General features: G+C 42.4%; 1 protein-coding gene across 6 annotated transcripts in view; it reads right to left on the bottom strand.

Moving 5' to 3' along the window:
- The window catches only part of HELZ (helicase with zinc finger), a 156,404-nt gene extending 144,903 nt beyond the window's left edge, over nucleotides 1–11,501 (bottom strand). For 3 of the 6 annotated variants that reach the window (XM_036835892.1, XM_036835896.1, XM_036835897.1), the window contains exons 1-3: nucleotides 11,433–11,501; nucleotides 10,056–10,111; nucleotides 5,641–5,697 (exon numbers count right to left, since the gene is read on the bottom strand). The gene's annotated coding sequence lies outside the window, so the exon portion shown is untranslated. Of the gene's footprint in view, nucleotides 1–5,386; nucleotides 5,607–5,640; nucleotides 5,698–8,581; nucleotides 8,659–10,055; nucleotides 10,112–11,432 lie in introns of those variants that run through there. The other 3 variants (XM_036835893.1, XM_036835894.1, XM_036835895.1) reach the window with 3 other exon arrangements.
- Between the last annotated feature and the right edge of the window lie 541 nt (nucleotides 11,502–12,042).

Here is a 12,042-nt window from a genome sequence, read left to right as displayed (position 1 = left end):
GGTGCTACTGTTATGGAATACAATATGGGGATTCCTCAAAAAATTAAACGCAGAATTACCATATGATCTAACAATTCCACTTCTGGGTATTTCCCGAAAGAACTGAAAGTAGGGACCTGAACAGATATGTATACACTCAAGTTCACAGCAACATTATTCACAACAGCCAAAAGGTGGAAGCAACCCGAGTGTCTATCAGAAGATGGATGGATTAAAAAAAATGTGGTATTTACATACAATGGCATATTATTTAGCCTTAAAAAGGAAGAAAATGCTGCCACATGCTACAATATGGATGAACCTTGAAGACATGCTAAGTGAAATAAGCCAGTCACAAAAAGACAAATATTGTATCAGTGCACTTATATGAGGTACCTATGGTATGAATGGACCCTATTCAAATTCTTAGAAACAGAAAGTAGAATGATGTTTGCCAGGTGCTTGAGGGAGAGGGGAATGGAGGGTTAGTGTTTAACGAGTACAGAACTTCAATTTGGGAAGATGACAAAGTTCTGGAGATGGATGGTGGTAATGGTTGTGCAACAATGTGAATGCACTTAATGACACTGAATTATATGCTAAAATGATTAAAATGGTAAATTTTATGTTATGTATATTTTAACAATATTCAAAAAAACACCCCACAAGTATGCAAGCCATAATACCCTCCTAACCCTCCTTAAAAGGAGTGAGGCCCATGCCCTAACTCTGATGCAAACTTAAGGAACGCTCACTGCCCATGTCCCAATCTTCCCTGCTCATGAAGGAGAACCCAGAGCTGGCAGGGCACAGCCAGAGCAGAGGCGGGAAACTGGTCCTGATGTTACTCCCACTGAATCAACTCAGAAAAGTCAAAACAGAGGGTAAGGCCCAAGGTGACCGACAGAGGCAGGCTAGGGAAGAGAAGGCAAAGGCAGAAGGAGAATCCTTGAGAACATGGGCAGCTGATGAGACTGGGAAGGGACACCACAGCTGTGAGGAAAAGGAGGCTCAGAGAACAGGGGAAATCAGAGAAGGGAACTGCCCCAAGGTAAGGAAAGAGAGCAGTAGGAGAAAAAAGAAGAACTGTAAACAAGAAGGAGATCCATCCAAGAAGAGAGTCTTCCCAAGTACCAGCAGGAAAATGACTTCCTTCCACTGAGGTGGCCATTTGTATCTAAAGAAACCTAGAAAGTTGGTGAAGCCTATAAAAAGTTAGGAAGAAAAATACTTTTCTATATAAGAATATTAATATACCTCCCTCCACAGAGAATTATGTACTGCCATTTTTTTCATTTGTTTTTGTCTTTTTTTCTCCCACAAGAAGAGAACACTTACTTGTTTAGGAATAATTTCAATCAGGGCCTACCTTTTTAATTTGTATCAAACACTAGTACGCCATGAATGAGCTAAAGTGTTCTAATGGCACAGGGGTAAGAGTATAGGCTTGAAGCCAGCTCTGCCTGAATCTGAATCCTGGCATGGTGACCTGAGGCAATCTGCTTAAAAATTTGCTTTGATTTCCAAATCTGCAAAATGGGAATAGTAACAGTGCTACACACTTCAAGGCATTGCTGCAAGAATTACATAGGGTAAAATATGAGAGCACTTAGAACAGTGTCTGGCCCACACTAATCACTATTAAGGTATTAGCTTCCTATTCTCCTCCAGACCTAGAACATGAGCTCCAGGAGAGCTGAGATTTTGTCTGTTTTGTTCCCTGTTGAAGCCTCAGGTACCTCGCATAATTCTTTGCTGAATAATAAGAATGTATTGGACGCCAGCAACACAGAAGCCCAAAGGAATCGCACTACCTTTCTGTTATTACCAACAACTAAAATCTGCGTAACACTTGAGGCTCACACTTCACAGAGGGTTTTCTACACCTTATCTCAGGTGACTCTGTGACGCTGCCATTATTACCTCCGTCTCACAGACAGACGAAGGCTCAGAAGACGTAAGTGATTTGCCCAGGAATTCTGGCAATTACTCCTACTTCTGTTCACTCTAGACCCCCACCCAGAAAGCTCAGAACATACCCTGCTGAACTGTTCAATTCTCCTTAACTACAAATACCCAGAGTTCAAGTTCACCAAAACACTTTATCCAATTTGCTTCAATATAATTGATGGAGAGGGAGGAAACAGATGAAACAACATTAGTAACTATTAAAGTTGAACAACGGGTACAGTGGGATTGATTATACCCTTTCCACTTCTATACACCTGAAATTTTCCATAATAAAAAAAATGTAATTAAAAAATAAACTCTTCACTCCCAACATAAGCTCTGCCACTTCCAACTTCCTATTGAGCACACCTGGGTGCGAGGAAAACAGCACAGCAGAGAAGCGTCTCAGTCTGAGGCAGTGAAGAGAGCGCTGGAGTGGGAATCAGGAAGCTTCAGTCTTCGCGCTGCTCTGCCCAACTGTGAGACCTCACTGGCCCCTCCAGCTCCTCTGGGCCCTGAACTTCCTCTTCTGTTCCTTCCAGGGTTAAGGTTCTGATTTCACCTTTCTACTAGCTCCTTAAACTCAACACACAAAACCAAACTCGTCTTTTCTCTGCGCTGAACCCCTAAGACCCGTTCTCCCTGCTGGCTTCTGTGCTCCTGCCCGTTCTCCCGGCTGGCTTCTGTGCTCCTGCCCGTTCTCCCTGCTGGCTCCTGTGCTCCTGCTGTCCCATTCTGCCGCCACCCAACCATGAAAGCCTCAGCATCACCTCTGACTCGAGACACAGGACTGACTGTTCCCTTCCCCTCCTGCCTAATCAGTCACCACACCTCTCTGTTCAACCTCCGAAATCTCTCCTGACTCCACCACCTCCTTTCATTCCCAAGTACACCAACTCAGGCACTCATCATCCCTCGCCTGGAGTAGAACCCTGAACCCAGCTGAAAACCCTGTCTCTAGTTTCTCCTCGCTGACAACCCACCATATTCACCCTCCAAACCCCAGTCGTGACCTCGCAGCCGCCTCACTGTCCGCTATGCTCCTTCACGAAACCCAGGGTCCAGGTAACTTGGACACTCCGTTTCTGGACATCCGCCTCATTTCCAACACCGCCCCTCAGCCTTGGCTCAAGCTACCCTTCCCTCCAGAATGCCCTCTTCTTGCCACGGCGCCTCAGTTTCACAGTGGTGCAATTTAGATGCCACCTCCTCAGCTGAAGTGTTCCCTTACATCCCCGAGGGGGCAGTGTCGCGCCCTCCACTGAACCCCGAGGCACCTTGTCTGAACCCCTCTTACAGCACCCTTCAGATTCCTATTAGTCCTTTCTTTTTTTGGTGCCCCTACTGTCTCTACTAGATGATTCGTTCCTTGTCAGAGGAAATGATGTTTTATTCATCTTTGTATCCTTTAGAACAGAGCTTCTCAAAGACTGTGCCACGGCACTGCGGTATGCCGCGAATGAGCGCAAGATGTCCTCGTCAGCGAACCCCCCAGCCCTCCCTCCACAAAGCGACTTCAGCAGCCAAAGCCCCAACGAGTCAGGCCTCAAGCAGCCCCCTCCTTCGACCACGTATATGCCATGATGACCTGAGAAGCACTAAGAGGCCGCAACGCGTGGTACGCAGCGCATGCGCACTGAACACCTGCTGAGCTGAATCTCGGAATAAGTCGCCTGTTCCCCTTCAACCACTGTTCTCAAGAAAGTTTACCATCTAGACTCGACTCCCTCTGAACATTCTCACTGAACACGTTCTGATCATCTTTTTAATAATCACCTGTTTATTAGCTGGTTATACTTGCCTTACCATCCAAAGCCCACGTCGATAGTTTACTGATTAAAATAGCAAAGGATATGAACAAACAATTCACCATGAAGAGACTCAGAGAGAAAAATTCAACATTATAGAACAAAGAAGTACAAATGCCACCTTACACTATTAAATAAGCAAAAACTTTTAAGTTAAAAATGTATTTCTATCCAGCTGTGGTGAAACAGGTACATCTGTATATCTGTTAGTAGTACAAACTGGGATAACATTCTTGAAAAACAGTATGGCGATATACATCAAAAGCCATAAAAACATTCATACCATTTAACACAATAATGCATTCAAAAATTTATCCTAGAAGATATAATTAGCCAGAAAAAAAATACAATAGTATCTACAATAACGTAGATTAAAGTATTAACTGAAAACCAGCCAGCAACATAAACATCTAACATAAAAAGATTTAAGTAAATTACTGACGGCGTGACGATGAAGTATTTTGCAGCCTCTCAAAGTGTAATCATGTCAATTAAAATTGTGACAACTATAACATGGAAATGTTTCATAATCTAATAAATAGGAAAAATTCAAATTATATGCATAATTAAAAATGAGTACAATAATATATATGTGCGTGTGTGTGTGTGTGTGTGTGTATATATATATATAGATATATATCTATATCTATATATTTTTTTTTTAACAGAATGCCAAAAACAAAATCAACTGTTTTAGGGGTAGTAACCCAAATATTTAACAATTTACTTAATAACAATTCTTAAATTATTTTATAATTTAAGAGAGAAAGTTCTACCATACTGAGGAGAAACTAGGGGTCCCAGGATGCAAACTTGATACAGTCTCAGGAAGAGGTCCACACCTCTCTTTTACTGCTCACTTTGGCCTTAACTGAGAACTCTCATGCACTCCTTATCACAATGACCTATGACAACCCAGACTCCAGCTTTCCAAGGACCAAGAAGCCAGCTCAACTAGTCTTCTGATCATTCCCATGAACCTGTGGGGGATGAATTGTGCAAAACTACCCTAACTCAAGAAACAAAGAACCCCTACAACAATGTTTTCCTTTAGCAATCAATAAGTAGCCAAGCCTAAGTTTAATTATAAACCCTAAAAGTATATAGCATTGTCTCATTAAAGTCTCTGGGACTAGTATTAAAAATATATCAAAAAATAATTTTAGCACTGATGCCCCACAAGGACAATATTAAAACAGTCTTCTAATTGTTTTTCTGTAGTATTACCATTTTCTTAGTTTAACACTGAATGGCCAAGATACTATAATGGACCAAGAAGATTAATTACTGTGAAATAATAAATACTCAAGACTAAAATGTCATTCTTAGGGCATTTCAGCAAAAAACAAATAATCTGAAGGACTAATACAACCATTAGGAAAAAAGTTTAACCTTTTGTTTCCATTGACATGTTCTTGGGATCCAGATCCTCAAAAATGCAGATATATACAGTCATTCCTGACAATACACACAGCAGATAACAGGAAAAACAAACAACTGAATACTTAACCCGTTCATCAGAGCACTGGGTGACCAACTCAAGAATGTTGACACAAAAACTGAAGGACCTCTGAAGATCCAATCATATGCAGATAGGTTGAATCCCTGTGCAGTTACTCATTCAAAACAGAAGTGGAAGATTAACCTACCCTCACTTCTCTTCAAACAAACTGACAAAGCGTCAGGCAGTCTGTCTGGAGTATGTTCACCATCATCCAGTCTGCTCCAGAAGTCGCCAATTCAGCCAGGTCACCACTGCTGCACCAGTGCCCTACCTCCTCCACCTTGTCCCACCTCATCTTGCTGACCAGACACTCTCCTCTAGATTAAGTCTCTTTTGTCTCTTCCTCAGGCATTACCAAGTCCTCGCTTTGTAAATAAGGCTCTCCCAGACCTTACTCACCTGCAGTTCACTGCACTGGGTATCACCCAAATAGCCCATCAGAGCTCTTTATAATTTCTGAAAGAGAGAGAAGGAACCTTTTAATACATACTAGAAAACAAGACTGCTGATGTATCAGTTCTGAAGCATTTGTATCCAGTGCTCACAGTGTATGGTTGTTTGGTCCACAGTACTTCAATAAAATGTAGCATAACCAGCCAGGACCCAGAGTCCTGAGATAAGGGTCCAGAGATAAAAATTTGGTTTAATGTTGCTACTAATTAGCTGTGTGACCTTGGGCAAGTCACTTGACTTCTCCAGGCCTCAATTTCCTTATCTGGAAAATAAGACAGACTAGATAGAAGCAGCAGAGCAGACTGCAATGGAAAGAGAACGCCCTTTCCAAGGCACAACGCCAGCACCACTACTTACTAGTCTTGCGACGTTATGTTCGTTAATTCACATTTAACCTAAATTTCCTATGCAAAGCAGAAATAACAGCTACCTTGGAGTTGTTCTGAAAACTAAAGGAAAGATAATGAGTTATAAAAAGCCTATAGTAAATATACTGTGCATCTCATCATAAAATTCCACAGATGATAATTACCAACATTACTCCCAGCCCTAAGGTTACGTGAATTCAATTTCCAAATATTTATTTCCTTACAAGATCAACAAATCAAAACTTTACCAACCTGACAATGCAATTAACTGTTTGAGTGTTTCACTAACAATTCAATTACAGTTATCTTAAACGAATGGAAGTTTAAGATTATCAATATTAATTAACATCACCGGAAATAAGGGCGGAATCGTCCCTGCCTAACATCTAAACGGTTTCAGTGGCCACGCCGTCCCTGACTTCTCCCTCTGCTTTCACTGCTGCCCGCGCACCTAGGCAAGCGAGGTCTTCCAAACACCAAGTAACACCAACTGCTTTCTACGGTCAGATTAGGGGGACATGGCTAAAGATGGAGGAAGGAGAGCAGAGGCTTTTCATCTTTTTTCCTATATACACTTAGCACTGCTCGGATTTGTTTACCATAGCATGCATCAGTTTTACATAAAAATAAATAATTTTTTTAACTGTATTAGTTACACATATTGCCTACTGAAAGGAAGCTCGCCTCACAGGAATATTTTCACCACAAGGAGAATATCGACAGAAGAAAGCAAAAAGGCAAATTCAGATGTTCCGAGAACACCTAAAATATGGCACAGAAATAACAAAAATCACAAACATTCACATGTCACAATGGTTTACTCAAAAAAATTTGCCGTGCATTCTTTGAAGAACCTAATGATGAATCAGGGTTTTTGGGGGTCAAAACAAGTTGAACACACAAACTCTGGCTTTACCAGACAACTTCCTGCCCTTGGAGAAACTGACCCAGTACAATTTACACCAGTAAACAAGTTGGTATGACTCTTTAGTAGTATGCTGAAAAACTTTCAATTTGCTTTAGACAATTGGTAGCTTTTAAAATAAAGATATATACATATATAAATATATATGCACACATATATATACATATATATAAATTAAAAATCTTCATGTTATATCTACTATTTATTTTTGAAAGAGGAATATTAACTCTATTAAATTCAGGATAGCTCAAAAGTATTATCTCAGCCACCGGTGAAGTGACAGACCACTAAGTTTCGTGCTGCTCCTAGCCAATGCTACAGGAGTCACCCTGACCACAGCCAGCAGTTTAAATGAACTACAAGCTGCTGTGGCCGCACTCTCCACACGTATCATACTTCTCTCCTAGAAAACAATTCAAACTATTACTTAGAAATCAAATTATATTTGCATGTACACTTATCTAAGTTTATGGAAATAAACAGCCATAACAATTTGTTTATAATTTTTTAAGTAGCTCCTCCCCATCTCTTGTTTATCGACAAGTTGATAAACTTGGCCCCAAATCTACTATGCATTTAAAACTGCTACGCATTTAAAACAACACGCAAAGGACCTTACTTCTTGTGCTGGGCCTGTATTTAGAATCTTAACTATAGTCTGACAGATAATTATAGACTAATTTGCATTTAATATCAATACCATGCCTACTTCTTAAACAGAGAACAAAAATGCATCTGTAAGATCTGGTCTACTTATTTGTAGGTCCCTCTGCAATATTCTTAGCCTTTCATGAATATGCTCTATATTTTTAAACTACACAAGGCCCTTTGCAAGTAGGAATGATTTCCCCTGTTATTTTGGCATCACTCCCTTCTCCAGTAAAACACTGGACTGTCCATAAATGTATACATACTTTAAAACAATGTAGACTGAATATTTATGGTATTAGAAATAAAACTTCTTGCTAACAACTGCAAAAATCAAGAGCACCAGCTGATGGAGAGGCACTTACTGACTCCCCAAAACTCCCGCCTTACCTAAAAATAGTGTCCCAGCTTCCCAGCCAAAAGGACAGACTAAGAAAGCTATGTCTTCATTCAGCTCAAAGACACAGACCCCCGCTTCACCACAAACTTCAGTACTATGGCATTTCCCATTTTAGAACGCTTCGTGTGACAACCTGTTCGGTGGTCAACCACCAACTTCACTTTGAAGTGAATACTAACACTTCACATGGTCCACACGTGTGAAAATTGTGGAAAATGTCTTGACACAGCTCAGGCCAAACAACACCAGCCACACAAGATTACCTATTTCTAAATATTCCCTTTTGGATTATAAACAAACATCTCCATAGGCCCAAAAGTAGATCATTGGTTCTTTCCACAAAATATTATGTATATTAAAAAAAAAAAAAAGATAAAAGGTACAGATTGGGAGGTCTAAGGCATGAATATGCCTCCATCTGTAAGCTGAAAATAAATAAATTTTAAAATCCACATCTGCTCTGCTAAGAATAAAAATAAAAATATATGTAATACACACAAGCACTTCTGAGTTTCAAACACAAGCAAATGTGGTGTGTGCACTTACAAAAAGATCTTGCTTTATGTCCACCTTCCTCTCCCAAGTTTTTTTTTAAGGCAGAAATGTCAATTGTATGCCTCAATCTGGAATAAAATAAAGCACAGCTTACTCTTCTTAAACAGATGTGTGATAGAGATGAAAACTTTGTGAGTGGATTTCAAAATACAAAGGCTACCCAGATGTGTTAAAGGAAAAAAAAACAAAACCCTGCAGTAACCAACCTACCATAACAACTTACATTTTCTCAATAAACCATAGTAAAATATTTTACAGACACACACACTCACACACTGTAGTACAGTACATCTACAATGCCTAAAATAAAAAAAAAAGATATATTTTTTTTTTGTTTGTTTGTTTTTTATTCACACACACACACACTGTATTTTATTTTTACAAGACATAAATAGACTGACACCAAGCATTGTACATGGATGACCACAACAAAAGCAACAATGGTTGCAATTACCAAACATGAAACACACTCATACTATGTCATAATATTGACATTCAGTCCAGTAATCCTCCACTGTAACAGCTCCTTTACTTTGCAGTGAAAATTGATTTGTATATTCTTTGCCTCTGAGTCCTTGTGGGATTTTTTTTTTTAAATTCAGACAGAAAGTCACAAAAATTATACTCATCCTCATCAGTTCACTCAGTCCCATGTAATTAATTTTTTTTTCATCTTGATCTTTTGTTAGCACTTTTATGAGTTCATCAAGATATATTTTTAAAGTTGAGAAAATTGCTTGTGAAGAATGTAAAATTAGCAAACCACTCTCCTTCTCACCAGTACAGAATACTGACTGTTCATTGACACTATATTAATAATGTTCTATAAATCCAAAGCCTTATAAGTTAGATTAAATAGAGCAACACTCTGAATTCACACACTACATGTGACCAGAAGATAATAACAAGCCAGTCTTATCCCTAATAACCTAACCAAAATGCACCACTATCATTTTTATTTCCAAATAATTATGAGAGAGACAAGCACTGTTCCATTTTTCAGAAAATAAAAGCAGGATTTGCCTGAAATAATTCTTTCCAATGGAAAGGGTGTACTTTACACGAGTCCCACAAACTGCAGACACACAAAATCCACATACACAGTCACTAACACTCAATGCAGACTAAGTGATGGACACCAAAGGACAGATAAAATTAAGACATTCAATTAAAGTTACACAAGGGAATTTAAATAGGCAAACTATAATTACCCCTGGTGAAGATACTAATCAAGGATGGCTGCAAATAACATTTGGCTCTGGATAAGCTCCAGGAGCTGAAAAGTTTGGTATACTTGACACAGTTGTCTTTTCCAAATCTAGCCCTGCCTCTACTCCCATTTGACTGAGTGAGTGATTTGGAAATAAAGATGGCCCCATCAAATTACTTAGTTTCAGTCTCACCCTCATGACTTGATTAAAATAAAGAAGGAAAAAAGGTAAATCATTTTTAACTGCAGTCTCACCTTACACATCTCACCAGCACTGTAGTTCTTTAGTGATCAATTACTTCATCCAATTCCTGAGATAAACAGAAAAGTAAAATGTGTCTATACAACACCAGTAAGAGACATGATCAGTAGCAAACATTCTATCAGCCTGAAGTGAAAGGGCATATAAATTTCAAATGGAAAAAGTTACCAAAATGGTACAGTATGCAAGCTTTGTAAATGAGTCTGTTTGCTTTACTTTAAAACAAAAACATTTCCTCTCTGTGTGATAAAAGAATAATTATAAAGTGCTCTTAAAATCCAAACATAAAAATGTCATATCTGACTGACCTTACTTTCAAAAAATGAAATGAAAAAGAAGGAGAAAAATGAAAAGATGAAGGAGAAGAAATCCATTCATACGAGTTTAAGAGAGGGCAAAATTAAGAACAAACTAGCCAGGACGACGCCTTCCTCCCCCCTCCCCCCGCCCAACTCTAGGAATCCACTGTCTCTGGAGTTACACATCTATTAACGATTTGCCTGAAAAGTGTAAGTGGTGAGGGTGAAGGAACAACAGTTTTGAGTTTGAAACAAAACCTGAGGATCTCAATCCAAGAAGAATCCTAAGACCCTGATTTCCAACCCTGGCTGGAGGATCCTCAGCAAAGGGGAGGGTGCAGAAAGCTCAAATAATTTGGGGGGAGAGCAATCAAAGTTCCTTAGATAAAACTGCGGTCCCTTAGCTCAAGAAAAGGGAAGTCTTGAAGGAATCTCCAGGAAAGGATCGTCTGTTTTTATTTTTGTTGATGTGCTTGTGGGCCAATGAGAATTTCCGAGGAGGGGGCGGAGAAAGGGGGTAAAGAAAGTGAAGCTCAGGCAACAGCCCTCGGCGGGGGAGGGAGGGGTGCACCCCTGACCCACTTTTCCCCGCGCCCACCCTCCGGCCCCCGCCCCACCCCGCGTGGAAGTCCGAGCCCAGAGGGGGCAATCGAGCGGGGCGTGGGAGGCCTGCACGCTCCCCACCCCCAGCCGCGACCCGGAGGAGGGGAGCGTGCAAGGCGGCTCGACTCCCCCTCCCGGCGTGCCGTGGGCTGGACAAACCTCCCGCAGGCTCGCGGCCGGGGTCTGCGAGGCCCCCTCCACGGCCTGGGCCGAGGGCTCCGCGGCCCCCAGCGGAGGGGAAGGGGGCCAGGGAGGGGAAGAAGCTGTAAACAGCCCCAGCGTCCGGGCCTCGCCTCGAAGAGCCCCGCTTCCCAGGCCCCGCCGCGGGCCGTCTGGGCCCCAGGCCCGCCCCGGGGCCGCCCCTCCCGGGACTCGGGGGACCGGAGGGGAGTCCGGTCCCCTCTCCGGAGGGCTCCGGCAGCTCGCGGAGCGGTCCCAGCAGCAGAGAAGGGGGAAGTCAGGACTTACCTGTCATTACTTTCTACGCCATCTTGGATCCACTTGTCAACGTCCCCACAAAGCATTATGGGTAAGAAAGAGCCTTTAAAGTGACTCCCCCCACCCCCTCGGCCTCGGACTCCCGCCTCCCGCCGCCGGCGCCGCCCCTCGGGCCGCACCTCCCGCCCGGAAAGTTGCCCCGGGTGGCTGGGAGGCCCAGAGGCCCGCAGCCCGGCCCCCCTCCTCCCCCGTACTGTTTGCCTTTAAAATTCCCCCCCATGTTTAAAAACGTGGCTTTGGGTCTTACCCGTCGCTCCTGCCCCGGCCTCCCTTCCCCCCACCCTTCGCCTCCAGGCCGGTTCCCTGTACCCCGCCGCCCTCCTGTCCTGGCAGACACCCCACGTCTGCATTTAATCAGCCCGAGGTTTCCCTGCTGCTGGCAGCAAAGAGCTGCTCATTGATTTATTTATGCGTCTGTTATTGCTCTAGATCTTCGGCGCCCGGAGGCGGGCTTCTGCTTCCCGCCCCCGGGCAGCCGGGGGTCGCCCTCGGGGCCCCGGAGCCCGGCAGCCCTGCAGGCCAACCGGCGCTCTGACTGCCGCATCCGCGGATGGAAAGATGCCTCTCTGTCCTGCCAAAC

Source organism: Balaenoptera musculus, chromosome 20 (genome assembly GCF_009873245.2).
Source record: "Balaenoptera musculus isolate JJ_BM4_2016_0621 chromosome 20, mBalMus1.pri.v3, whole genome shotgun sequence".
In the NCBI taxonomy this organism is placed as follows: Eukaryota; Metazoa; Chordata; class Mammalia; order Artiodactyla; family Balaenopteridae; genus Balaenoptera; species Balaenoptera musculus.
This window is presented reverse-complemented; position numbering and strand designations above follow the sequence as displayed.